The sequence below is a fragment of the Acomys minous genome (assembly GCF_964271855.1).
Source record: "Acomys minous genome assembly, chromosome: 19".
Classification (NCBI taxonomy): domain Eukaryota; kingdom Metazoa; phylum Chordata; class Mammalia; order Rodentia; family Muridae; genus Acomys; species Acomys minous.
The window spans coordinates 57,942,325-57,970,193 of record NC_140499.1 but is presented as its reverse complement, the minus strand read 5'-3'; the positions used below and the strand labels follow the sequence as shown (position 1 = coordinate 57,970,193).

At 44.7% G+C, this 27,869-nt stretch overlaps 1 long non-coding RNA gene across 2 annotated transcripts in view; it reads left to right on the top strand.

Annotated features, from left to right (window-relative positions):
- LOC311589864 overlaps positions 1 to 27,869 on the top strand; it is an 81,364-nt gene that overhangs the window by 18,003 nt on the left and 35,492 nt on the right. Inside the window, exons 3-4 of one of the 2 annotated variants that reach the window (XR_014776665.1) lie at positions 1,694 to 1,849; positions 15,782 to 16,159. This is a non-coding gene — a long non-coding RNA (uncharacterized lncRNA). Of the gene's footprint in view, positions 1 to 1,693; positions 1,850 to 15,781; positions 16,160 to 27,869 lie in introns of those variants that run through there. The other variant, XR_014776664.1, reaches the window with a different exon arrangement.

The following is a 27,869-nucleotide window of genomic DNA, read 5'->3' as shown; positions in this document are numbered from 1 at the left end:
TGATCATCCCCCCTGTTTCTTCATCAGCTCCTGGTGTTGTTTAAAGCACGGATGTCTAGTTTTCTCCTTCTCTGTGTCAAGTCATAGCGGACCCCAGCCATGTTTGCATTCCAGGCAGAGGGAGGAACCAGGTCCATGCAATGGCCGTGCCTGGGTGTCCTTACCCACATGCAGCTGGAAGAACAACTGAAAACTGAGCCTTTTATCCTAGCCTGTTGCTGTCCTAAATAAAACTGTGACTTTGTTACCAAGGACAAAGGGAAGGATGAGAGCCGAGACGTTTCCATCATAGTTTGTAAAAGCTGTGTGGCCTGAACCACCTCCCTCTCACCACCTTGCAGAGCTGTGCGTCTCAGACCCTTCACACAGTCCCTCATGCTGTGGTGACTCTAACCATAAAGTTATGTTCGTTGCTGCTTCGTAACTGTAGTTTCGCTACTGTTGTGACTCGTAATGTAAATATCCGAAACGCAGCCCAAAGGGTCGGGAGCCAACACGTTGAGAACTGCTGCAGGAAGATTCAACTCTCGGCTGCTCCCCTACAGTATATGTTCACGCGAGTGCAGCACCATTTCTTTGTAAATAACATCTACTTATTTTTTACTACCGGAAATGAAGATTTCTACTACTTGACTTGCCTATGTGCTTCCTCTAGTCTTTTCTTCCAACATAATTATGCCATAATTTTACTCATTCAATATTTAGTGCTTATATTATTGTGAACAAGTTATTCAAAGTCAATCCATGTAGTTACTGTAATTATATGCCCTTTACATTTATTTATTTATTTATTTATTTTACATTTAAATCTTCCACCTATTTCCCTTCTTTGGCCTGAGCTTCCAATCTCCCTGCCTCCAATTCTCAAAGCCTAGGACATCAGGCACATACCACCATATTCAGCTTGTATTTATGATAACATTTCATTGAATTACTTTTGTGTTTGCTTAGAGATCATATTTCTAAGCCTTTAGATGTTATTATTATTTTGTATGTGCATGATTGGGGTGAGGGTGTACCATAGCACATTTAGAGGTCAGAGGGCAGGTTGGTGGGGTCAGTTCTCCGCTTTCGCCTTAGCAGGGGTTCCAGGAACTCAACTCAGGTGGTCAGGCCTGCAGGGCAAGTGCCATTACCCTCCGAGCCATCGTGCCAGCCCATTAGTCCTGAGCTTTTAGGTAAATATTGCTTCTTAGTAGGACCAAATCTATCTTTTTTCTATCAATTTCACCTTTGTCTTACAGATATGTTTCTGAAGTCCTGTTTTCTGTTTTCTGTTTTTCTCTTATTCTGATATGGACTGGTTGCACAACCGCTTCGTCTTCCTGAGCAATCTCAAGATCACTGTAATTTGGGGATTTCCCTTCATTCCTCAAACGTTTGCATGTTCAGAGGCTCCTATTTTCTTGTTCTCATCCTGTATCTGCTTTCTTAGTTTTTTGGTGTTTTCCTGTTATGATAAGACACTCCAGTGTCTTAAGAGAGGACATATTGGCAGTCAATACGCTGAGATACTGACAGTCAATAGGCTGAGGTTTTTAAAAAATATAAGTGTGTACATAATAGCATGTGTGTGTGTGTGTGTATTTTTGTTTTGTTTTGTTTTAGCCTCATGAGTGGTTGGCGGTTTGGACAGCATTAGGATGCTTTGTTGCAAATAATTTCTTCTTGATGTTCCCTTTTTCCCTCTTAGATTTCTGAAACCGTTGTTCTGTTCTCGTTCTGCTGTTGCAGTTGAGAAGTGACAAGCCATTCTGCTTCCCTGCCCTCTGGTACCGTCTACTGCAGATGTGTTTCCACCTTTTCTTTTTTGCTAGTGTTTCAGAATTCCATCATGTTGTCTCTGTAGGTGGGTATTTTTACATATACTGAGTTGGTTATTGCATTGGCCAGTTAAATATGAAAATGTATTATTTAGTTCTTAATTTAAATTTTTTTTTCCGGGTGGCTCTTCCTGTGTATTTCCTTCCTGGAGTTCCTGATGTATATGCATTGAGGCCCTTCTATAGACCTTGGCTCTGACTATTGCTGTTGCATTTTCCTTGAACACCATTTCAGGCAGTGACAATGGCGAACAGGTAAATCCAGCCCTCTGTGTTTAACTGCAGCCCTCTATTCTCTTTTCAGATGTCTCTATTACAGACTCTCCCGCATTGCTCTCACATTTTCTTGAGGATGTTTACAGAGAATAGAAACAAACACAAGTAGATGAAAGCAGAGCGGGGCCAGGTGCAGGCCCTGTGGGCATATTATTTACCCTCTGTTTATTGTAAGGCTTATTAATTTCGGTAGACAGGAACAACAATGCCCACTTAGTTCAAGGTTGTTGCAATGAACAGATGATGATGTGCAAATGAACATTACTGGAAAGATACATGGTGGCACATGAGTATGAAAAATTGAAAATCTCAGAACGCGACATAGACCCTCCTGATTAATGCTTAATTTGAACTTCTTGTTTCTGCTTTTGCTCAAAGGAAACAAAATAAAGCAAGAATCAGGTGAGATTAAGATAGTCAGTGGGAAGGAAGTTCACAAAGCAGCTCTCAGCAGTGGGGTGAGCAGTAGCCTTTCAGGCAAAGTGATGGCTAACAAACAGGATTTGCATCCTGATACTGGGACTGACTGGGCCATCTGTGAATGTCCTTGTCTGCAATGAAGAAAGTAATTATCTATTTTCAGTCTTTCTTTAAAGACATATTTCTTATAGAAATAAGAAATTTTGGGGAAATGGCTCGGTAGGTAAAAATGCTTGCCATGCATACATAAAAACCTGAGTTCAAAGAGCCAGATGCGATGGTGCATGCCTGCAATCCTGGCGCTGCGGAAATAGGGACAGGAAGATTCCCTAGGACTGCTGCCAGCCAGTCTAGCCAAATCAGTGAGCTCCAGGCTCAGTGAGAGACCCTGCCTCAAAAAATAAGGTAGACAATTGAGGAAGACACAGTGTTGTCCTCTCCCCTCCCCCTGCACACAGATGAAAACACACACACACACACACACACACACACACACACACACACACAAACACACACACACACAGACTTGCAGGGATAAAAATATGTTCTTGGTACACAGCTGGCATTCAACAAATGGTAGCAATGATGAATGGTTAAGTCTTGTATCTGAAGAGCTGGCTGTCTGGGTTCTACCTCATCCTGTCATTTATGAGTCATGTGATTCAAAGGCTCATCTTACTCATGTGACTCAAACTCTCTGGGCGTGTCTCCTCTTCCGTAAGATGATATAGTAACAGTAGCCACCTCAGAGGGCAGTTATGAACACTGCTTATGCCACTCAATAGAAAATGTGTAGAATGGAGTCCCGGTGCACAATCACTGCCCAATAAGCATCAATCTATTATTAGCTATTAAATTATTGCCTATTAAACAGCAACCGTTCACCAAGTTTTGATTTGGGGTGCAAATAAAGCTGCAATTAAATTTCTCTACTCTGTCTCTGTTCAGGCTTCTATAACAAAGTATCTTAGACTGAAAGCACTGAAAGCGCAGCATGTATGTATTTGTGAACAATAACGACTACTGACAACAACAACAACAATAATAATAGTAGTAGTAGTAGTAGTAATAATAATAATAATAATAATAATAATAATAATAATAATAATAATTTCTGATAACAGGAACAATGAACCCCTTATCTAAAAGAGCTACAATCCCAAGAGCATAGATCTTTAAGCCAACAGTGAAATGAAGGCATTTGAAGACTTTCTGCACTGTGGTAGCTACTTCTATGTCAACATATCACTAGCAAGGGTCATCAGAGAAGAAGGTTCTTCAGTTAAGAAAATGCCTCTATAAGATTGGGCTGGAGGCAGGCTTGTAGGGCATTGTCTTAGTGGTTGGTGGGGGACGGCCCAGGCCATTACTGGTGGCCCTGGGTTCTATAAGCAAGCATGCTGACCAAGCTAGTAATCAGCACTCCTCCATGGCCTCTGTTTCAGCTCCTGCCTCCATATTCTCTTTGTGTTTGTGTTCCTGTCTTGACTTCCTTCCATGATAACGGTGATAAGACACTGGAAGTATTAGCCAAATCAACCCTTTCCTCCCCAACTTGCTTTTGATCATGGTGCTTTGTCACATCAATAGTCACCTTGACTAAGACAAGAACTCTGGCTAAGACTGGGCTCCGATCCTGAAAAGTAAAAGCCCTAAATTGGGAAATAGCTGAGGAAAGAAAGATGGATTACTCCTAGGCAGCTCTCCAGAACGCAGGGGTAGCTTCTGCCTTGGTTAGTGTTCTATTGCTATGAAGAGAAGCCATGACTAAGGCAACTTATTGAAGAAAACATTTAATTGGGGCTTTGTGTACAGATTTAGAGGGTTAGTCCATCATTACCATGGTGGGCAGTGTGGTAAGGTCAGTAGGCATGGTGCTGGAAAAGTAACTGAGAGTTCACACTGGGCCTGGCATGGGTTCTGGAAACTTTAAAGCCTACCCAAAGTCCTTTCTGAACTGTTCTCCAACAGGGGACCTAGCATGCAAACATTTGAGCCTGTGAGGGCCATTCTCACTCAAACCACCACATTCCGCTCCCTGGCCCTCACAGGCTGGCAGCCATATGATTGGGTAAAATGCATTCAGTCCAACTTCAAAAGTCCCCAGAGTCAAGACTGGTTAAGACTTCAATGTCTCTTCTGAGATGCAAGACAGTCTCTTAGCTATAACCCCCAGTAAAATAAAAATAAAAAAGCAGATCACATACTCTTAACATACATCAACACATAATATGCATTACCATTCCAAAATGGATGAAAAGGGAACACAGTGAGGAAATACTAGACCAAAGCAAGGACAAGTTCCAGCAGAGCAAACTCCAGATTCTGCATCTCCATGTCTGATGTCAAAGCACTCTTCAGACCTCCAACTCCTTTCAGCTTTGTTGACTGCAGCAGGCTTCTCTCTGTTGGGCTGGTTCCACACCCTGTTAGCAGCTTTCCTTGGCAGCAAGTGTCTCACGGCTCTAGCACCCCAGGACATCCTGGGGTCTTCAGTGCACACCAGGCTCTGCCTTCACACAGCTTCACACAGCTGGAACCTGGCCCCCTCCTTGACTTACATTTGCACAAGGCTTCTGTCATTGTTTAGGCCTAGGAAATCCCTAGCCTTTTCCTTTCACAGGTGGCAGGATTAGCTGGGCAGGGTCTTGTTCTGATGATACCATTGCCTTTATTTTATCTAGCATCAGCCTTTTCTTTAAGTTTCTCACCATCTTGAGCCCCAGACTTGGCTTCAACATTATATTTAATAGTGCCCCTTTTCTACTCAGGCTGTACATTTTGTATTTCTCTTTGCCCCACTTGCTCCTTTCATTGTAGATCTGCATAAGAGTGATCACTAATAACCATGTCACGTAGTCAATACTAGGCTGCCTTGTAGTCTCCTTTGCCAATGCCATTAATACAAAACCTCTTCAACTTGATTTCAGGCAGATTTTTTTTTTTTAGGACAAGGACAAAAAGCAGCCTCATTTTTTGTTTGTTTTTATTTTGTTGACAAAATATCATAAGGATGGTCTCTAGGACATTTGTTAATATTATACCATTTTTTTAAACCCCATATCTCAAACTCTTCCCTATTTCACCAACAAACAGTGTTATGCCCTGATTGCTAGGTTCCCCAAGGCCACCATGAGTCCAAAGCCATATGCAAAAGCAAGAAGCCTTTATTCAAATTCAAGCTCAAGGGCCCTTGAACTTGACTGATGTAGCAAAGCCCTGACTGTCATTAGGCAGTGTTTTTATTGTAATTACAGCAAGGAATGGGAGTTTCCAGTTTGGCAGTTACAGGATTGGTTGACATTTAGCAAGGTTGGTTTGGTGCTAGGAGATTGGTCAAGACTGATCTCAAAATGCTTATGCAAACTATAACATCTGGGGACATTAGTTACTTTTGCACTGTCTCCTGATTGGTTCAGGCCTAGAGTGGTTCTTTTCCTGGAATAGTTTGTGGATTTTCCAGCAACAGAGATGAACTTGGGAACAAGCTCAAGATGGTACCCGCTGACAAAATGGAGTCACATTAGCTAGGGCTCTTCATCGGTATGTTCAGGCCTCTAATAGTAATGCCCCAGTCCTGGTACCAACTCTGTCTTAATGTTCTGTTGTTGTGAGGAGAAACCATGACATTTCTTTGGGGGCTTGCTTTCAGATTCAGAGAGGTAGTACATCACCACTATGGTGGGAAGGGAAGTGTGGTGGCTAGAGAGTTAGCCAAACGTTCACATCCTAATCTGCAGGCAGCAGTCGGAGAGAGAGAGAGAGTGTGTGTGTTAACCAGCTGGGGGCCAAGCATATAAACATATAAGCCTATGGAGCATTCTCATTCAAACCACTACAGATTCAGAAACTGTTACCTTACCATTTAGTACAAAAATGAGTATGTACAACATTTATTGAACTTTGAGGTCACCCTGACTTTCAAATAGCTGCAAACCAGCTGCCTACCCCCACTCACTGCCTACCTTATCTAGAGACACCTGCTGAGCTTCTCAGCAGCCTGGACTCTATCTTATCAGCAGCACTAAGCTGCCTGTACTTCAAGACTGACAGCTTCATATCCTAGCATGGTTCCCAGTGACTGAGAGGGCAGCGGTGCTCACAAAGTCTGTGACTAATTGTTGAAAGAATAACTACTAACCAGAGTGCGAGGGGGCAGAATAGCGAATGTGCCCGTGTTCACATGGTACCATACATCATGTAATGTAAATAAATGTCCTGTCTAGTTCAGCACTGTTTCTTCCCCTCCTGCACTCTCGCTCTAATGGCTCAGTACTTATTTCTCTTATAACTGAGAACTTCTCAAAGGTGTGAGCTGCTTTTTGCCATTAGTTCTATCTGAAGAGTGGACAAATGACCACAGTCACTCATTCAATAGATATTTGCTGTGTTGTGAGCAATGCTGGGGACATAGTGTAGAGCTTGAGACAGATGTGCTCTGTGATCTCACAGAGGTCCATTTTAAAGAATGAAACAACACAGCTGGGCTGAGCGCAGTGGTGCACACCTGTAATCCCAGCCCTCTGGGAGTCAGAGGCGTGGATCTCTGTGAGTTAAAGCCCAGCCTGGTCTACAAAGTGAGTCCAGGACAGCCAGAGGTACACAGAGAAAGCCTGTCTTGGCAGGTGGGGGTGTTGCGGGGGATGGGGGGGAGAGTGAGACAACACATAGATGAGCAGTTGGACAAGGTGATCTCAGAGAGTGAGTGTGATAAACCCTCACAAATCTACTGATGCAGATGTCCTTAGCACCCCCCCCCCCTTAGGGAAAGAGTGGTGTGCTATGTCCTTCGGCCCTGAGTTTCATCTCTGTGCAGCAGGCCCCTGGAGAGGGGAGGATGGCTCCAGACTACTAACCTGAACCGAGCCAGTCCTCCACCGAGAGGAGCAGCAGCATGGCCTAACTGCTTCAGCTTGGCCTGCAAATTGCTGGTCAGTACCTGGAGGTGACACACCATGAAACTCCCTAGTTTTTTTTTAACTGATTGGTTTACAGAAGGTTCACAGCAAATCTGTGCCCTGTAATTGGAAGTTTAAAGGTCCAAATCTCAGATTGTTTGAACTTGAACTTTAAAAAAATCTCCATACTCCTAATACCTCTTTTTCTTTCTTTCCCATTAAGTAGGAAAGCATGTCTTTCAGGATTGTGATAAGTCCATATGATGGTTTGAATAGATTTGGCTCCGTAGATTCATGTGTTTGAATGCCACAGGGAGTGGCACTATTAAAAGGTGTGGCCTTATTGGAGGAGGTGTGGCTTTGTTAGAGGAAGCGTGTCACTGTGTAGGCGGGCTTTGAGGTCTTCAATGCTCAAGCTATGCCCAGCCCTGTGTGAAACAAATCCAGTCTCCTCCTTGTTGCCTGTGATCAAGATGTAGCGCTCCCAGCTCCTCCTCCAGCACCATGCCTGCCTGCACGCTGCCATGCTTCCCCCCATGATTACAACGGGCTAAACTGTAAGCCAGCCCCAATTCAATGTTTTCTGTTTGTTTTGTTTTTTAATAAGCATGGCCTTGGTCATGGTGTCTCTTCACAGCAATGGGACCTCTAATTAAGAGAGCCTATCACTTCCCATGAGCAGAAAACTGAAAACCGCTGCCGCCTGAGTTCCAACCGTGGAAGCCTGTTGTACGTGTAAACTATGCGTATATACAGGAAAAAAGTTCTGAATAATATAACCAATGTATTTTGACTGCTTTACATGCCTAAGTAGTAAAAGAAAAACAAGTGTAATTGGCCTAAACCAAATTTGCCCTTTGATACATGTAAAGAACTCCATGGAGATCATTATACAAAAATGAGGGTGATGTTTGGATCTCAGCCCAGTGTGTGCTGTCTAGAAGCAGAAACTGATCTTTAGCCCATGATCCACACATGTCTGCTCATAGCCTGGGACAGAGGGGTGGGCTGAGAACTGAGCCGACTGGCAGCAGCTAAGTGGATAGAGGAGAGAGCTAGGAGCATTAGCGCTCGCCTCCCTCCATGGTGAAAGGTCTCCATGAGTACTTAAGGAAAGTCGTACATTTTAGGAAATTTCCATGGTGTGGTAACTTCCCATCCTCTGTCATTAGTACCATGTGGGTCAGAAGAGGGGCCAATGGCTTGGCTTTGTTTATGAGCCCTGCTCTATAGACATCTGAGCTAAAGTGGGAGCAGAAATAACACAGGTGTGATAATAACTTTCTCATTGCTGTGACCAAATACCTGGCATGAAGGAGGAAGGCTTTACCTTGCTGTAAAGTGTCACGGTCCTCCATGGTGTTCAGAGTGTAGAGCAGAGGCTATTTACTTCATGACAGATAGAAAGTAGGGAGAGTGTGTGGAAGGGACCAGGACCTTTCAGAATCAACCTCTCCCTAGCAACCTACTTCCTCCAGGTGGGGCTTACCTCCTAACATTACTCCATCTCTCCAAAATACATCATCATTACGTTAGTTACCAACTGTAAGCCAAGCACTCAACACACAATCAAACCACGACACAGCCGTCTTCCTCATCTTAAAACTAAACTTCAGAATCCTAGAGTGGGAATCATGGGCATCGGGGAGGGGTGGGGGGTGGGGGGCAGGCAGGGGTGCTCCTTCAACTGTTTATTAAGCCAAATTTTATAAAGGGGAATTATCAAAACCAATTATGTATTTATTCTAGGGACCCATGAAAATGGTGAGGGTAAAATTATTCCAAAGCAATTACTCTCCAGAAAAGAGTTATTATTCAATTTCTACTCTTGCTCCTAATGTTTCACTTATATTTATATTCATAATGTTATCAGAACACATTAATCCAAGCAAGACACCGGCCAAGAGTCTTAGCTATTATTTATTCTCCTTTTGCCTTTCAACGTGCATTTATAATGCCGATGGAAGCGCATACATGCACACAAACAGACAAACAGATTCACAAAGACATGTTCCTCTCTCGCCCACAGTAGAGTCATTTGTAGCAGGCTAATTCCTAGTAGGTACTCAGCACTTGGTTTCACAGCTTAGCTATTCATCGTCAGACAGAGAGTCTGTGTCTTTCCCCCCCTCCCCCTCCCCCATGCACTCCCAGTTCACAGAATGGTGCCAGACTGGCATCTTGTCTTGTGACTTGATAACAGATTCCATTAATAGTGCATCCAGGGGCACTGACATCCAGTCCCACTCAGCTGGGGGCATCTGGCAATTAGTGCCAGCCTGGAGAACTGCAAGGGCCATGGAGCCAGTGCCAGGTCCGTACATAGAGGCTGACTGTGGCCCACACCCTGTGTGTGCACAAGGACTGGAAAGAGGAGAGCTTGGAAATGAGAGGACGAGTGAAGAGACTGGGCCCAGACCTCCTTGATATTTGCCATCCCCACTCTGAACTCCGGGGCGACACAAAGCCGCCATTGTTTCGCTAGGTTGGGCGGGAGCCTAGTTCAGTGCTCTATTTATTCCCCAGCACATTGCTGGGGCTCGGTGATTGTCATTATTATTAATGATGGCAATAATTGACAACATGGTAAATAGCTTGAAAAGATCTCGCTTCCGGAAGGAAAAAGAAGTCGCTGTAAGAATGACTCTTTAACATGGGAATAAATAGCACATTTGTGTCCTGGTACTCTATGTCTTTGCTCGCTGAGCCTGGAGGGCACAGGGCTCAGTCTGAAACTCCAATAAATGAACAAATGGATTAGCGTTAGGCAAAGGGTACATGTTGATCAAAACCAGCCATTTGGACTTCAGGTCCACCATTACACGTAGCCTTCCTGCTTTCCTTCTTTCTGCCCAGCACCACTCATCCTGCATCTGCAGAGCCGGCCTTCCCAGGAGGGAAGGAGAGCATCGCTTGCTAGTGCTGGGGTTTTAGGTCACGGCAACTAAAATAGCCCTTTCTGCACAAAATCCCCTTCATTAAAGCTGAGAGTGTAAATATAAGGAAGCAAAAAGAGAGGATCTGGAAACCCTTGAGCTAGCCAGCGTCTCCCTCTGATGTTTTCCAATAGTATGAAAGGCAGGCCTTGATCACCAGTCTCTGAAAACCTGAGTTAGTTACTTTTTCCACAACACTTGCCAAAGACACTGCTCCTCAGTCTCATTGTGTCCCTTCGACCTGTATCAGGAAACATTTCTCAATGTAGTAAATTGTGTTTACCTCGGTAAATAATTTCAATTAAACTGGAACTAGGCTAAAAAATATTGTTCAGCCATTTTGTTGTTGTTGTTATTGAGCAACAACAAAAACTGAAAAACAATTGCTCAAGCTTTTTCACCTCCTCCCTTTCTGCGACTTACAGTAACGTCTAATACTGCAGGAAAACTTAGACATGATCTATGGAGCTTGACGCATATTGCTTTTTGAAGTAGTTTGACATGAATGTATTTGTGCAACCGAACTCATTTGTTCTAAGAGATGGCAGACTAGATTTTACCTCGAAAAAAAATCCTTCAGAATTCTAAATATGCATCCTCTTGGGTCTGCACTTGTTTTTGGAACTTGGTAGAAAAAAAAAAGATATGAATCCATTTCAACTAAGAAAGCCCTTCGTGAAAAATCAGCTCAGCAGACAGTGTCAATGTGGTAAAATTAATAATAATAAAGGTGGTGCTGTCTCTCTAGAGAGCAGATTGAGCTTTTCCAGGTCCCTGTTTGGGTGGAACACCAGCGGCTGGACCCCATCTTCTCTTCCTGAATTCATGTTGCTCCCCCAAGCCTCCAGTCCCTGAGGCTTCTTTTCTTAACGCCCTAAAAGCAGCTCGCACACACTTCACACTTGGAGAGCAGCATGTCCTGTTTTCAAGCCTCACCACTGACACCTCATCTTAGACCGCTTGGCAACTGGAAACCTTCCTCTCCTGCACTTTAAGATTGAGTTTTATCTTTGTCTGCCACATGCTTTGCTCCTTCTAGAGCCTTCTAAGCGTAGTTTTTTTTTTGTTTTTTTGTTTTGTTTTTTTTACTACAGTGTGGACGGGTTATTTTTCTAGGGCTCAGCTTTGTTTTGGCAAAGCTTGCCACTTCTGAGCGGCTATTGCCTCTAGCCACTTCTGAACCACTCCACAGGGAAAGAGCACACCACTGTGCCTCCCCCATGCGGTGTGAACCCCTGCTGAGGCTCCTCTTACACAGTGTTTGTAGTTCCTGAGAGTTACCACTTAAAAAAAAAAAGTGACCGTCTTAGTTACTTTTCTATTGCCACGACAAAGCTCCATGACCAAGGCAATTTATAAAGAGTTTATTGGGGCCTTGCTTACAGTTTTAGATGGTTAGAGTCTATGACCATCATAGTGAGGAGCCTGGCAAAAGACAGGCCTGGCACTGCAATAGTAGCTGAGCGCTTACATATCTACAAATTCCAGGGAGAGAGGGAGAGAAAGAGAGAGAGAGAACGCTAACTTCCTCCTCCAACAAGGCCATACCTCCAAATCCTTCCCAAGCAATTTTACCAACTGCAGACCAAGCATGAACTATATGAACCTGTGAGGGGGGGCATTTTTATTCATAAAAGGGTAGCAAAAAGGTAACAGATTGGTTCCTGTGAAGATTCTGAGGGAAACTCTGTTTCAGGTGTCTTTCCTGCCTTCTCGTGGTGGCCAATAATCTCTGGCATTCTTTTCTCAGGCAACATGGACCAGTGGAGTGTCTGTAACTAGGACAAAATATCTGAGATAATCAACTTACAAAGAGAAAGGTTTATTTTGGCACATAGTGTTGGGGGTTTCAGTCACAGCCAGCCAGGGCGGTTGCTTTTCGACCTGTCATGAGGCAGCAGATCATGGAGGGACCAAGGGGCGGAGTGAGCTCACTCATTAGCAGAGAAGCAAAAAGAAAGGAAATGTATGTGTGGGGGTGGGGGTGGGGGTGGGGGAGCTAAGGTCTCTTTTGGGGAGCAAATCCCCAGTGACCTAATTTCTTCCTGTTACCACCCAGTAATGCCCTATATGGGGACCAAACCTAAACAAGCCTTTGGGGGAACATTCAGGAACTAAAGTATAGCACTATATGACCCCAGTCTCTGTCACCTCTTCACATAGGATGCATGGTCCCTTGTGTCTATGTCCGGTGCCTCTTTATCTATCAGGACAGCAGTTACAGTGGATTAGACTCCTCTCAAACCAGTATGACGTCATTTAACTTGCTTCCATCTGCAAAGACCCTACTTCCAATTAAGGCACAGTCTCAGCTCGGGGACATCATTGCTTCAGTGAATTTTTGGAGGGTGGTGGTGGGGACCCTGTCCAACTGGCAATATTTAAGCTTTGTTTGCACTGTCGTTCTTCTCTGCTTCCCTGTGCACTCCCTGAGGATGCCTCTGCATCTGCTCTTTGTATCCTGGCACCAGGGGCATTACAGTGCTCGGTACATGACTGATTATGGAGGAAGCCCCATGTTCATCATGACTAAAGCACAGTCTGTCGGCACTGACTAGAAAGGCACCTAACTCAGTTATCCCAATGGAACTATCAAACGGGGTGGGTAGAAACAGTACAGCTCCACTCTGTAAAACTAGTTTCAATATTTCAGTAAGCCTGGTAGAAATGGTATGTATATCCAAGGAGAGGCTTCGCAGGCTTAAAAAAAAAGTGCTGTCAATTTTTTTGCACTCAACTCAGAACTATATTTAACAGTACCTGAGAGAGGCTCAGCAAAAACTCTTCTTGGAGCCTCCTGTGTGGCATTGTAGGGTCGACTTGAAGGAGCCAAGTCCTCAGTTGGGCAGTGTCTTCTGGAGCTGTGAGCAGATGGGGACACACTTGCTCTACGTGTCACCCACCACTGTCCTCATTAGTTCACCACAGCAGCTTTGCTGTCCTCTGGGTCCCCTCTCCTCGCCTTTTCTTGCTCCCTGGCTCTTCTCAGGCTTCTGGTTAATAGTTCTTCCTGCACCACAACTCGAGTTTCAAGCCTCCCTGGCTCCTCTGTCTTGCAGGAAAGGAGCAGCTTCCCACAGCAGGAGCACACCATCATTGGCCCTTAATAGAGTGGCCATTAGTGTCATTTGGAAAATCCTCTCAGTGAAAATGCCTGCCTTGTAAAACTATTGTTTTACCGCATAATCCTATTTGGCATGTCAGACCCTAGCGCCAGCCTCCTGCTTGTTCTGCAACTTCGACTTTTAATCTCCTCCTAAGCAGATAGACACCTTGGGTCTATCCATACAAAAGCAAGCAAGTCCTGGGGCGGGGCCACTTCCAATTTGCTAAGTTACACCGTGACAAGCGCCAAAGAGGGAATTGACTGGGTGAGAAGATAGCAAGAGTGATTTATTTTTATTTTTATTTTTATTTTTTATTTATGTGTGTGTGTGTGTGTGTGTGTGTGTGTGTGTGTGTGTGTGTATGTGTGTGTGTGTGTGGCTGATTTCCAGAGCACTTCCTAGCCCACTGAATGACCCAGAGGGTGGGGAGAGACTAGGTAAGTGCTCCAAAGGACCATCTTGTTGTCATCTTCAAGGTGTGGACACATGCTATTCCCACCTTGACTGGTTAATCATTTAACTCTACTCTGAAGATGTTTCCACTTTTTCCCAATGGACAAACATTCTGTAAGTGATTCCGTTTGGGGCAAGCCTTTGTAAGTACTTTCAGAAATCCTTATCTAGTGATTTTGCTCTTTGTGTTTGAAAGACCCATCATTTCTACTGTAGAGCCTGGAGAAAAGAGGAGGAAGAATTATAATCTTCTGGGAGGCTGCCGGTAAGACTCAGGATGTGATCCGCTGTGGTGGCTCCCCTCTTCCCTGAGGGGTGTTGGCTACCAGCCCATGAAGGCAGTAGGAGCAGAAGGCAAAGTGCAGAGCTTGGAAGGCCATAAGCATGATGGAGAATGGCCACTCTGGGAACCACTTCAGGGAGTTAGTTCAACTTTACTCGGGGAGAACAAAGGCTATGTAGTCATTGAGGGGTGCACGTGGGGCTCCCAGGATAGGTGTACCTAATTGGTTGGAATTAGGCACCTTGAGGATGCTTGTTTGCATTGGGAAGCATGCTCCTATCTTATGGACAGGAACGCAGTACTTAATTATCCTATAGGCATAGGGAGGGGAGAGCTAGCAGGGAACTGTGTCAAAAGCCATATATCAACTGTGGTTAGGGGCATTTATGTTTAAAGACACTCTCCAGATGAGGTCAGGCAGAGAGCAAGAGGCCCTGCTGCAGAGAGGGAGTCTCCCATCCAAGCCACCTAGCTCAGAATGGCTATCCAGACTGGGAGGACTGCAACCTCAAACAGCAGGGCCCTTCCAACAGTCCTCCACCATTCATTTTTATTTGTGGGGCGTGTGTGTGTGTGTGTGTGTGTGTGTGTGTGTGTGTGTGTGTGTGTCTGTGTGTGTGTCTGTGTCTGTGTGTGTGTCTGTGTGTGTGTCTGTGTGCACACACACCATGTGTGTTGGTAACCATAGAGGTCAGAAGAGGGTGTCAGATCCCCTGGAGCTGGCGTTACACACAGTTGTGAGCTGTCTAATGTGGGTGCTGGGAATTGAACTCACATCCTCTGGAAGAGCAGCAACCACTCTTAACCACAGAACCGTCCCCCTTGCTCTGTAATCCCCCAAAGTGCACCATATCAGTATGCAGAGTATTTTGGCCTAGCAGAAAAGAAGAAGCTTGGAAGGTCTTAGACACGGTCATATTTCTCCAGTCTCTGCCTTCTTGTTTCTAAGTGTGTCATAGAAATTGACTTCCTCTCCCCAAAGCGAGTCATAAAACCTGGAAAGGTTACTTTCTGACCTCTGTCACTTCAGAGGCCCCAGGTGTCCTGCCTCATGTGCAGGGTGAAAGAATGTCTTAAGAGGCCCAGAAAAGGATATGAATAGTGAGCCCTTGTAGAGAATCTTCACGTCCCCAGTAGGGCATATTTATGTCCAATCATGTTTCTCCACGACCAGCCAAGTATCTCATCAGACTTAGCATAAAAATGCATTTTTTTCCCCCTGGGTCTTTCAGTCTTCATTTTTGGAGGCTCTCAGGTCACATAAAACTTCAAGAACATTTGTTCAGCTCTTCTGTTGCTAATCTGTCTTGTTAGACAGGTGCCAGCTTTGACCTTTGCAATAGGCGGGAAGGAATCATTACTTTTCTCTTTAGCGCTCTGATGGTGGTTCTTGTCCTTGGCTGCGCATTAAACCCACCTGGGGAGGTTTCCAAAGACACACACATGTAAGAGTGTGGAAGTTCATTATTATCTAAACCCCGGCTTCCGGGCTAGCATTGGATGGGAGGGGGAGGCGCGCTGAATTCTGGGAGAATTGATTTTGGATCTCTGCAGTCACATTGGTTCTTGCTACCTGTGTTCTCAGGTTTGGGGCCAGTCCGCTTGTGATATGCTCTGCAGCCTTCATCCTCTGCAGCTCTCCTCTCAGCTTTGGTATCAGTTCATTGATTGGCCTGCACCTGTGCCGCAGTATCAGCCAGCCGAGCACATCTGTGTCACTGCAAGACCTGCCGTGTCATTCTGCCCAGCGTCACGATGCCTGAGCAAGCACGGGTATTTCACCCAGGTCATGTCACGGTTGACAGGTGACTTGTTATATAACAGCTGAAGGCGCAAGCTAAAGCAGTTCTCTTTACAGGAGATGCGTGCTGAATGGGAGTGGCTACTGTTTCTGTGGTGGGTGCTCACCAAGTATTTCTGTTTTCGTTTTACCCAGAAGGGAGGGAATTAACAATAAAATGATTAGTCTTATTTCTTGAAATCTTGTAACTCCCTTATCCAGATTCCTCAGTATTTGTGAAGCAGGCCTACTTGGGTACATTTGGTTAGTGTGGCCCATGAGAGCCTGAAGTCCTGGCAACTGAGATTCAAGTGTCGATCCAGTAGGAGATGAGGAGACAGAATTACCTGGGAGTGGGGGGTGGGGGGGCCCCAGAGACAATGAATGGATGGAGAAGCACTGGCTCTTTCCTTACTTTCTTCTTTCATTTACTGGTTCAAGAAACATTGATTACATATCATTGAGTTGTATGGGCTGTGTGTGTACCAGGCTCACTGTGACCATACCTCAAATATTTGTGCGATGAGTAAAAAAAGTGGTTTGTGAAATGGGCTTATCACTGATAGCGTTAGCTGACTTGTTAATTTTGTACTTTGCCAGGCTGCGTCTGCAGGGACAGTGTATCAGGACTGCTGTTCACGTCTCTCTCCACAACCTATCCCTCCAGGCTATAGATGATGTCATTTCCGAATGTCTCCTCCCTGTGTCATCTACTACATTAGCCTGTGGTTTTCAGTCATAATACTCAAAAGAATAGATCATTGCCCAGCTTTCTATTTCCTGTGAAATACTGAGGTTCACTTCAAATTTGTTTAAAAATGATTTATACTCTACTTTTATATTTTTGTCGTAATTTTCTATAGCTTTTGCCTACTTTCTGCTTTTCCCCCATTTCCTCCAGATATTTTCTTTAGGGTTAAGTATGAGACCTAGTAAACAACAACAACAACAACAACCTTTTTCTTTTAGAAAATAACTTACACAAGAAAGAATATACTTATATGTATTACTGAAATTTCTCTCCCCCCCCACCCCCCGTGTGTGTGTGTGTGTGTGTGCATGCGCATGTTTATGTGCAGAGTTCAGAAGTCAACATTATATCGTTCTCTGTCCTTCTCCAGCGAATCCTTTGAGGCAGGGTCTCTCACTGCCCTGGAGCTCACCTGGTATCTAGGCTACTTGGCCAGTGAGCCTCAGTGGCCCCACCCTGTGCTGCCCCTCATGTCCTAGAGTTGCAGGCATGAACCGCAGTGCCCCTAGTCTGTGTAGGGGATAGGGACCAGTGCCCATGTCCTTGTGCTTGGGTGGCAGACACTTCACTATTGGTGCCAACCTCACTTTTAATTAATTGTGAGATATGGTGTGAATTTCCTGAACTGGTAAAAGGAAACCAGGTTTAGGGCATGGCTTAGCCCTGTGGGTCCAGTCTTAACACTGGACAGTCAACTCTGAATAAATATTTACTTTAATAACTAAAAGAAAACAAAGGGGCTTAAAAATTCAAGAAAATTAAGGCAGGCTAGTGGTAGAGTTTTTGCCAAGGATGTACAAGGCTTGGGTTCAACCTCATCATGAAAAAGAAAGAAAGAAAGAAAGAAAGAAAGAAAGAAAGAAAGAAAACAAAAGAGATAACTGAAATGTAAATCAAGTCTTAGGGTCTATGTGGATTGCTTCTCATTTCTGCCTTTTTTCCTATCAGCACTGGCAATTGCAAATTGACTGCATTTAATTTTAGATTTACTAATTAACGGGCAATTTATTTTTCATGAAAAAAAATCATTGTTTGACTACTTATCAAATTGATTTCTTCAATTAATTTTAAACTTTTGACTTATTTTCATCTTATAAGCTTGGTCTAGACTTCATAATTATTCAAATAAATTACCCGTATAAAACTATTGAAAAGTTAAATAGTAAAGCTTAATAGAACAACAACAGCAGAAAAATCTGAACTTGGGAAACGGGGCTTTCTGAAATGAGAGTGAGTCCCATTGTCCTCATTAGGGTTACTGTCTATTTGCCTTACACTCCACATCACTGTTCACCATCAAACAAGTCAGGGTGGGAACTCAAGCTGGACAGGAACCTGAAGGCAGGAGCTGATGCAGAAGCCATGGAGGGGTGCTGCTTATTGACTTACTCCCTGTGGCTTGCTCAATCTGCTTTAATACAGAACACAAGGCCAACAGCTCAGGGATGGCACTACCTACAATGTGCTGGGCTCTCCCACATCAAGCACTAAGAAAATGCCCAACAGGCTTACCTATTTCTCTATCTTATGGAAGTATTTTTTTTGTCATACTATTACTTTAATCATATCTATGATTGTTTTACATATGTTTTATTTATTTATATTTTACTTTATTTATTTATTTATTTTTATTAATTTATTCTTCTTACATCTTAATGCTTATCCCATCCCTTGTATCCTCCCATTCCTCCCTCCCTCCCATTTTCCCCTTACTCCCTTCCCCTCTGACTGTGCCTGAGGGGGACTTCCTCCCCCTGTATATGCTAATAGGGTATCAAGTCTCTTCTTGGTAGCCTGCTATCCTTCCTCTGAGTGCCACCAGGTCTCCCCCTCCAGGGGACATGGTCAAATATGAGGCACCAGAGTACGTGTGAAAGTCATACCCACTCTCCACTCAACTGTGGAGAATGTCCTGACCATTGGCTAGATCTGGATAGGGGTTGGAAGTATTTTCCTAATTGAGGTTCCCTCCTATTACTTTAGCTGTGTCAAGATGACAAGGAATCATTTGTATTGGCTAATTTTATGTCAACTTGACACACAAACACATCATTTTTCAAGTAGAAACTTTCCTTTCTCATTTATCCCCAAGATAGCATCACAATATAAAACAAGTAACTTTAAACACCCCCACGATCTTTATAAATTCAAACACATTGAAAGTTCAGTCACTTTAAAAATCCAAAATCTCTTTTAAAATTTCAAAGTCAGTTGTGAGCTCCTGAAAGATCAAAGTTAAGTTAAATCCTTTCTTTTTTTTTATTTAAGGAAGAATGAGGACGCAATCGTATCAAAGCAAAACCAAACTCCAACTGTGTAAATAACTCAATATCCAACATCTTGGATTCACTCACAATCTTCTGGGCTCCTTCAAGGGGTCTGGGTCACTTCTTTGGCTCTGCCCTCTGGAGCACACCATGGTACTGGCATCTCCAAAATGCTGGGGTTATCTACCACAACTGGGCTGCACTTTCACCAATAGCTTCTCCTGGGCTCTATTGATGCTGCAAAGCTTCAACTTTCTCATGACCCCCTTCAGTCCTGAGGCTTCGCTGCTACTGCACCCTCACTTTCACCTGTGGTCTCTCCCAGTCTCTCCCAGTGACAAGTCTCAGCTACTATCCACGACTGCTTCATGCTTTCAAGACCAGTACCACCTGGGTGACTCTTATACTATCAAGTTTGGCTGCCTGCAATCCTATCCATCTCTAAACACAGCTTGCAAAGTGCTGACTCTGAGGAAATACTTCCCAGAAGGTTTTTACCTCAATGATGCTGGTCTCTCTTTAGCCACTACTTATTTCTCAGATCCATCTAACCAGCATCAGTTGTCCCAGTAAAGCAAACGTTTTCACTTCTGTGGTTCTGGTAGCTTGTTAATTATATATGATTCTCCAGCCTCAGCAAACTAGAACCAAAGATTCTCAGCTCAAAACAGCACACTGCCCTGCTAGTGTCATTAAGGGCCTCCCAGCTCCCTCAGAAACGTCACAAGGGAGGCCTCCATCATCTGCATCACTCTCAACAGTATCTTTCAAGCTCCCTCAGAATAGTGTACCAAGCTTTGAATGCGCAATGGTTTTTCTCACCCCAAGTTCCAAAGTCCTTCTATGGCCCTCTAAAAACCAACAGTCAGGTCTGTCTCAGAAATACCCTACTCCTGGTACCAATTTCTGCCCTAGGTAGGGTTACAGTTGCTATGATGAAGCACCGTGCCCCAAAAAAAACTTGGGGAGGAAGGGGTTGGTTTATTGGGTGTACACTTTCACATCACTGTTTGTCAATGAAGGAATTCAGGACAGGAACTCAAACAGGGTGGGAATCTAGCGGCAGGAGCTGATGCAGACAGAGGCCATGGAGAAAGGCTGTTGACTGGTTTGCTTCCACGGCTTGCTCGGCCTGCGTTCTTTTAGAACCTAGGCCCACTGGCCCAGGGGCGGTACCACCCACAATAGGTCCTCCCATATCAACCACTAAATAATACAATGCTAAACAGGGTCACCTATGGCCTGATCTTATGGAGGCATTTTCTTAATTGAAGTTCCCTCTTCTCAGATGACTTTAGCTTGTCTTAAGTTGATATAAAACTGGCCAGCACACCCATCTGTAGCTTAACATCTGTTTCTGCTCAAGATGCATTGGGCGGTTCTCTTCCATGAGTTGTCCTTTAAAGGCGCATGGCCACTTTTTTTTTTGTTGTTTGTTTGTTTGTTTGGTTGGTTGGTTTTTTGAGACAGGGTTTCTCTGTGTGGCCTTGGCTGTCCTGGACTTGCTTTGTAGACCAGGCTGGCCTCGAACTCACAGCGATCTGCCTGCCTCTGCCTCCCGAGTGCTGGGATCAAAGGCGTGCGCCACCACGCCCGGCTATGGCCACGTTCTTATCTGTGATTTCTGTTCCCTACATTTGTCCATGGTTTTCTGGCTCTTACATCATCAGATGGGCATCAGCCACTGGAAATGTCCTGCTTTATATTTGTTTTCCTAACCACCTTCTCCTTTCTCATGTCGGAGCACTGCCTGGCTTTCTCTTTGAAGATTGATCTGATTTTTTTTAGATTTTTCTTTCTTTCCTTGCTAGATATGTTTGATGCATTTCTTTGGTCAAAGTTTATAACCCGGGGACAATGTCAGCCCCCGCAGGCTTCTTCACAGCCGTCACCATACTTCCTGAGACCAGATGGCTGATCTCCATGTTTATAGACTGTTGTTTTCGGTGGAGGTGCCCTGACCTTCACCTGCTCAACGAAAACAAAATCTGTTTTCTGCTGGCCTTTGAATCCAGAATGTACATATTTGAAAGCCATGCTTTTCCCTTTTTTTCTTTTCTGACCCCTATTGATCATGTTTACACATAGACCACTGTTTTTAGCATGAAAGTGTAATCAGTTTGCTAATAGATGCTAAGTTACAGAGTTTCAACCTTATAAGTAACACGGTGCAGACAGATACCATGACCTAATGCGATATATTGACTCTTACTGCTCGCAAGTCTTACAGATAGGGTGGGTAAAGGGATTCAAGGGAGAAAGAGCACCAGTCAGAGGCAGAGGTAGGAAGGAACATAAGAGGCTTTCAGGTGCCTTTAAATTAAACAAAACAAAGCAAAACAAAACTTACAACACACACAGCCTCTTCTGTAAGGCAACTACTAATAACTGAGGCTTGTGTCAGCCAGATTGTTCTGGTTTGAGTAGTGTTCTCCTCTTCTAACCCACAACTCAGAGAAGTCAGAGAGGAACTCAACAATTGAGTGTCTGGTTTTCTTGATCACTTACTGAGGCAGAGCACATCATCTCTGCTCTCATGCCTCAAAATGTTTTAAACAAAAGGCATTTGAAAATGGGTATCTGTGTGGACTGTGAAAAGCAGGAAACCAGTAAAGAGCCATCTGTCACCCACAACACTGGCCTCCGGCACCTTCATCCACCACATCAGCCCCTGGCTAGTCCTGTCCACTCCACTGCCCACGTGGAATGTTGGCCATGGGCTGTAGCTGGCCTCATTTGCTGCAGAGTTAGCTCCGAGATGAGAGACCAGCAAGATCACTCTACACCAAGCTCTTGTTCCAAAAGTGAAAATTCCTTCAAAGAGGCCAGATCATTCCTTCTTCAACCACTATAGCTTTCCCTGTTAGGAGCCTGCCAGAATTAAAAGACAGTGTCACACCGGTGAATACCAAACACTAGCACTGACCAGGGAGCTGTCAGCCAGGTCTAAACCCCAAGGCTCCTGAGCACTTGTTTTTAAACTAACCAGTGTCTTCCTTTACCTCCCCCAGTGCCCCAAGCTTAGTGGATTTTCAACTCCAAGGCAAGGCCTAGTATGTTCAAGCAAACTCGCCTTTTTATAGGGTAACAGTCCCTTTAGATTATGTTACAAGAAACATTAACTGCAGAAAGCTAGAAGCAGCCTCAGGAGAGAAGGGATAATAAATAGGCCAGCTTGGGCAGGGGTGGTAGGAAGGGAGGGGTCCTTTTGCCGACCAGGATGGACCAGGATAGCAGGTTACGCTGGAGGTTCAAGAAGACTTGAAGTTGGGCAAACAAGGACATAGAATGTTCTGGAGTCACAGCCAGAGGATCAGTGAGTTAGCATTTTAGCTATGATTCTGCCCTCGTGACACTGTGGGTTATGGGTAGAGCCATTTCCACAGCATTTCTTTTAATGAACTTTCTGGAGTGATTTATGATAATCCGGAGACATGCATCTGGAATGATGCTCTTTGCAGAGTAAAGATGACGGCGAAAAGTAGTGTGTCCACATCTGCTGACAATTAAAGGTTGCTGGAAAAGGCTTGTCATAAATTATTAATGAGGGATTCACACAACTGTGCTTTCAAATTCCCTCACCTCCCTCCTTTTAGGGACAGAAACAGAAGGTGGCTGTGGAGGTAGAGCTGGGTGCTGAGCACTACTGTGCATACTTGAGGCCCTGGGTCCCAACCCCAGCGAAGCAGCAATAGATACCCAAGCCAATACGGACCTGTGCGTAGACAAAAGGGGGCTGGAGAAGAAGCCTTTTAATACTCAGAGTGCTAACCTGAAATTGAGATCTCCTTGTTTCTCGCAGCGACATATACTCAGAGAGTTTTTTTTTTTCCCTACAGTGGGCATACAAATAGAATTATGAAAAACTAAACATCCAGACTTGCACCTGGTATCGAGGTCATCAAACAAAACAAGGAAAAAAAAAACCCTTGCCACAAATGCAGGAAATTAAATGGAAATTGGAAGCCTGGGTCAGGCGGGAGTCTCCAGCAGGCCAGTCTTCCCAAGTGCCCCAGAGCAGAGAATGACCATGACAGCTAGCCGTGGCTCAGATAACAAACCAGAGAGAGAGAGAGAGAGAGAGGGAGGGAGAGGGAGGAGAGAAAGAAAAGCCTTTATTTGAATTGTCAGCCTTAGCCTTGAGATACAGTGCAAATGGTTTTAACAGCCAAATCACATCTTTGTGAACAATGTCGCAAAGATAGAAAAGGAGCATTATATTTTTTTATCTCACAGATGTCCTGAATAAAGTACACTTGGTTCCAATTGCATCTTGATAGCACATCACAGATCAGGGTGACAGCCTTTCCAGAAGAAACACTGAGACGCTGGGCTAAGCTTGGTTTTTTCCTACTCTAGGCTGAGAAGCTCTATGTGTTTTCACTAGCACACATCCAGCGCTGGCCCTTAACTGTTACTCATCATCCTAAGAGTCCTCTTGGCCTTGATGGGTTTCTCGGGTGTCCTGGCCTCTAGAGAATGCAGAATGTCTGCAAGGATCCCAGCTAACCGAACACACCACGATATCACCTACCATCCGCCACAACATATGCTTAAGAGACATAATTTACAAACTGAGTACACACCAAAACTCAGGTTTCCTGGCACATGAGTTCTCCCATGTAAATTTTTCTCTGGGGTTTCAAAGGTACCGGGAAGCAAAACAGTGGTGACCTTGTACGGGGCTCTTGGTGCAGGGATAACATCACGTACTGAAAACTCTGTTTAGCTATAACCTTACATTTCACATAAAGACCCATACAAGCTTGGGCTCTTCCTGTTTGGCTTGGGGCTTTATCTTACCGAGGGCCAAGAGGACAAAGAGAAGGAAGTCAGAGGTTAGGGATGATGTCTGTCAGCAGGTATCAGTCCTCAGACAACCAGAGGACAAACCTCCAGACCTAAGCACAGTCTCTATGGCATGTGAGCAGCAGCTTGTGGACCCAGAGGAGACCAAGGGCAGCCAGAGGTGGAGGAGGAGGAGGAGAAAGAGAAGGGGAAGGAGGAGACAGAGGAGGAGATGAAGGGGGAGGAAGCCAGAGAAGGAACAGTAGGAGAAAGGAGGGGGCAGGGAGCGTCATACTTGCCCAGGTGGTCCAGAATTGCTAAGCACAGACACAGCACCCTGTGCTTAGTGCTCCTAGAAAGGCAATGGGTCATGAAAAATACAACCAGAGGAGGGACAGGTTGACACCCCTGCCCCGACATAGACCATTAGACACACCGCACCTTCCACTGACTCCAGAACCTTTTGGCTCTATCATGCGTTCCCAGTCTTTCCACATTTCTGAGCTATCCTCCAAGATGGTCACTGATGCCTGTGAGGAATTTTGGTAGGTGAGCGGCACAAGCCACACTGCCCTGGACTGAGCTGGGAGAGGGTCATACGTAATTAAATGAGCCACTTGATTCTTTGGAAGTGTCCCAATCCTGCTGTTCTCATCCTATTTTATTTCTCCTAGACTGTATCCATGCTCCATCCATGTCCTAACAGCCAAATGACTGGTCCATGAGTGAATGGCCAGCATCTTCCTCTCACAGCAGTACCTTCCAGTGCCTTCCTGCTCTTATCTGTAGCCCCTCCCCCACCTCCCTCTAGTCATTCTTGAGAAAGCCTTGGTGATGCTTTGGAAACACTTGTCATTTCCTGTCACCACTCTGTACCATACCAGGACAAGACGGGGTCACTGTAGGATGCAGTTCCTCTCCCTAAGCCCTATAGCCTGACTTCATGCACTGCTCCCCTCTTGCTTGCTTTGTGCCCCATCACCCCAGGATCTTTGCACCCACAGTTTTTATGCTCGGGATGTCATTCTAAGTCTTGGCACCCATCAAGCCCCTGTCTGAGTCTCGTCCATTGAGATCTAGCCCAAATTCTCATTCTGCCATCCCTGGCCCTTCCCTACTTGGTATTTCTCTACTGCACATAGCAGCTATTAAAGAATCCATAATGTCTCCTTCGGTATTGTCCATGTCGCCGTCCATACATGGAATAGAAGCTTCATGGGGGCAATGAGGTTTAGTCTACTTTGTTTACAAAATATGACTGCGCCTTCGAGAATGATGTTCCATATAATATAATGTGCTCAAAAAAACGATTTGTGAGTTGAATTGCTAAATTTTATAGCAGTCTTGTGGGCAGTTTTCTTATATACAGTTTTATATATTTGAAAGGTCATGTCTGATTGGAACAAGAGAAACCTCCATAAAATTGTACACACACCCTCTAGAGACTGCCGCCTAAGCACGGAATAGGCTGTAAGTAGCAGCCGAGTGGCCTACGGATAGAAGTCCACAGGAAAAGACTCTTTTGGAGCCTTACTTTTTTCTCTCAACTGAGGCTGAGGAAAGTCACGTTCCTTACTGGCTGAGGAAAGTAAATGTCCTATTATCTAGGGTATACCAGGTGCAAAGGAAAGGGGTCATTCCCCATCAATCTTTCCAGCAAGTCATTTTTGAATGTTCTTTTCTTTTAATTCAGTTTTTGGAGATGGGGGAGCCTCACTCTGTTGCTTAGGCTGGACTTAAACTCCTAGGCTGTGGTGATTTGAGTAAGAATGGCCCTCGTAGGCTCATATATTCCAATGCTTGGATACCAGGGAGTGGCAGTATTTAAAAGGCTTAGAAGGATTAGGAGGCGTGGCCTTGTTGGAGTAGAAGTGACGTGGTTGGAGGCCTTTAGATCAAGCTCAAGATGTAGCTCTTAGCTACTGCTCCACCGCATGTGTGCTGCTCTCAGCTGCCTGCCAAGCCGAGAATGGACTAACCCTCTGAAATGCTTTCTTTTATAAGAGTTTCCTTGGTCACGATGTCTCTTCACAGAAATAAAACAGTGACTAAGGGACAGACACAAGTGATTCCTGTATCAGTCTCCCCAGTAGCTGGCAGCATACTCAGGCCCATGTTATTGTTTTATTTCATGTATTGTAATGGTATGTGTGTGGGTGTGTGTGTGTGTTCACATGTGTGTGGGTGCATGTTTGTGTGTGTGTATCCTGAGGATCACATCAGGTGTCTTTGTCAGTTGCTCCCCACTTTAGTCATCGAGGCGTGGCCTCTCAATTGAATCAAGAGCTCACCAATCCAGGCTAGCTGAGCTAGCCAGCTTATTCTGGGAATCCCCGTCTTTTCTGCCCTGGACTTACGGGAGGGCTGCCACGTCCACTGAGCATTTAAATGGGTTATTGGGCGCCAAACTCCAGTCTTCGCATTTACACAGTAATTCGCCTCCCCAGCCCAGCTTTATTTCAAAACATTAAGTATTCAAGGTGGGCTCAGTTCTGTGTGCCTGTGGTCCCAGTTAATCAGGAGGATCGCTTGAGCTCAGGATTTCAGGACCAACCTGGGGAACAAAATGAAATCTAATCCCCGAAAAGCAGGTCTGGCTGGTTGCCACTGCCCTAAATCTGGCTGCATGTCTTTGTTCTCTCATGCGCTTTGCTTTATCAGGAACATGGGCATAAATAATGAACGCCCATGGATTGCTATTGGTGGCATAGGTGAAATGGCTGCAGTATGACAATAGCCTCAGAGGCCTTTCTCGGATCTTACTTCCGTATACCTGCCCCATTGGCTAAACATCCATTAGTCTCTTGACTTTTCATCTGAATTGATATTGCAATTGAAAATCATATTCCAAAGATGGAACAAAGTAATACTCATTTTTTTTTACAAAGCCATTTTATTGTGTTTACCTTGCGTTTACCTTGTGTTTACAGTGCGTTTCTTATTTATCTGAGAAGTATTATCATCCAGCAGGAGATTGTGCCATGTGTAATGATTATAATTTAGAAATGAAAACCATAAGGTGTCTTTACCCTCCCCAATTTCATTGTTGCTGGCTCTGTTTTTTTTCCCCCTGTCTGTAAACACATATAAAATGAGTAAGAGTAAATGAATTACACAGGTATAATTCCATTGAATGTTCTGGAAACAGTTTTTAGCCTGCAGATCCAAGCTCTGACAGTCTGTGTCAGGTCAGAAGTGCAAGATAGAATCATAGCTCTGGTATTTAAGGTTTGCTTGTTGTTAATTTTATGGGGAACATAAAAGCTAATGTAAAGCATCTGTCACATCCTTGACCCCCTTTACGAAGAAACCTGTATCCACGGGAGCCAGTAACAAGGATGAGGAGGAGGAGGAGAAGAAGGAGGAGGAAAGGGAGGAGGAGGAGGAGGAGACCCCAGGTCTACACGAAGCATCTCAGTAAAAACAAAAGAAGTGCTTATACCTTGAGTTCCCCCTCCCGCTATGTTGATGCATTGATAAGGTTAGGGTAAGTTTCAGTCTATCAAATCAGCGCTCATTAACTGGGCTCATATCCTCTTGCAGGTGCGAGAGTCATAGCCATGAACAAAGCACACAAGAATCCCCCTGCCCCTTTCCCAGAAGCTCACTGATACTGTGACTAAACAAGTTAGGGGGGAAAAAAGTCGCAAAGAACAGTTTCACCCAAAACTGGTTCTTAAGCAGCTGAGATCAGAAGGAGGGAGAGCCCAATGCACAGCTCTGGCCATAGAGACTCCCAAGCCCAGGGGAGCAGCCTGTGCAGAGGTCCTGAGACTCAGGCTTGGCAGAGGGAGTAGCAATACTCACGTGCCCAAAGGCAAGTAAGTAAAAAGTGATACAGACCGAGGTGCAGAGGACCGTGCACTGTAGAGTTTCCTAGGTCCAAGGCAGCCCTGAGGTCCTCTGGGAAGAATGGGAAACCACTGAAGAGTTTCAGAAAGACAAATGGCCCCATTTCAAAAGGATCACAACACAGCTTCATGAGAAACAGGCAGCTGGGCTTTCCACAGGAGACATGGTAGGAAGCTGCAGTAAAACCTGACAAGAGATCATGGCGGCTTGGAGGAAGGTGGCAGGAGGAAGGTGC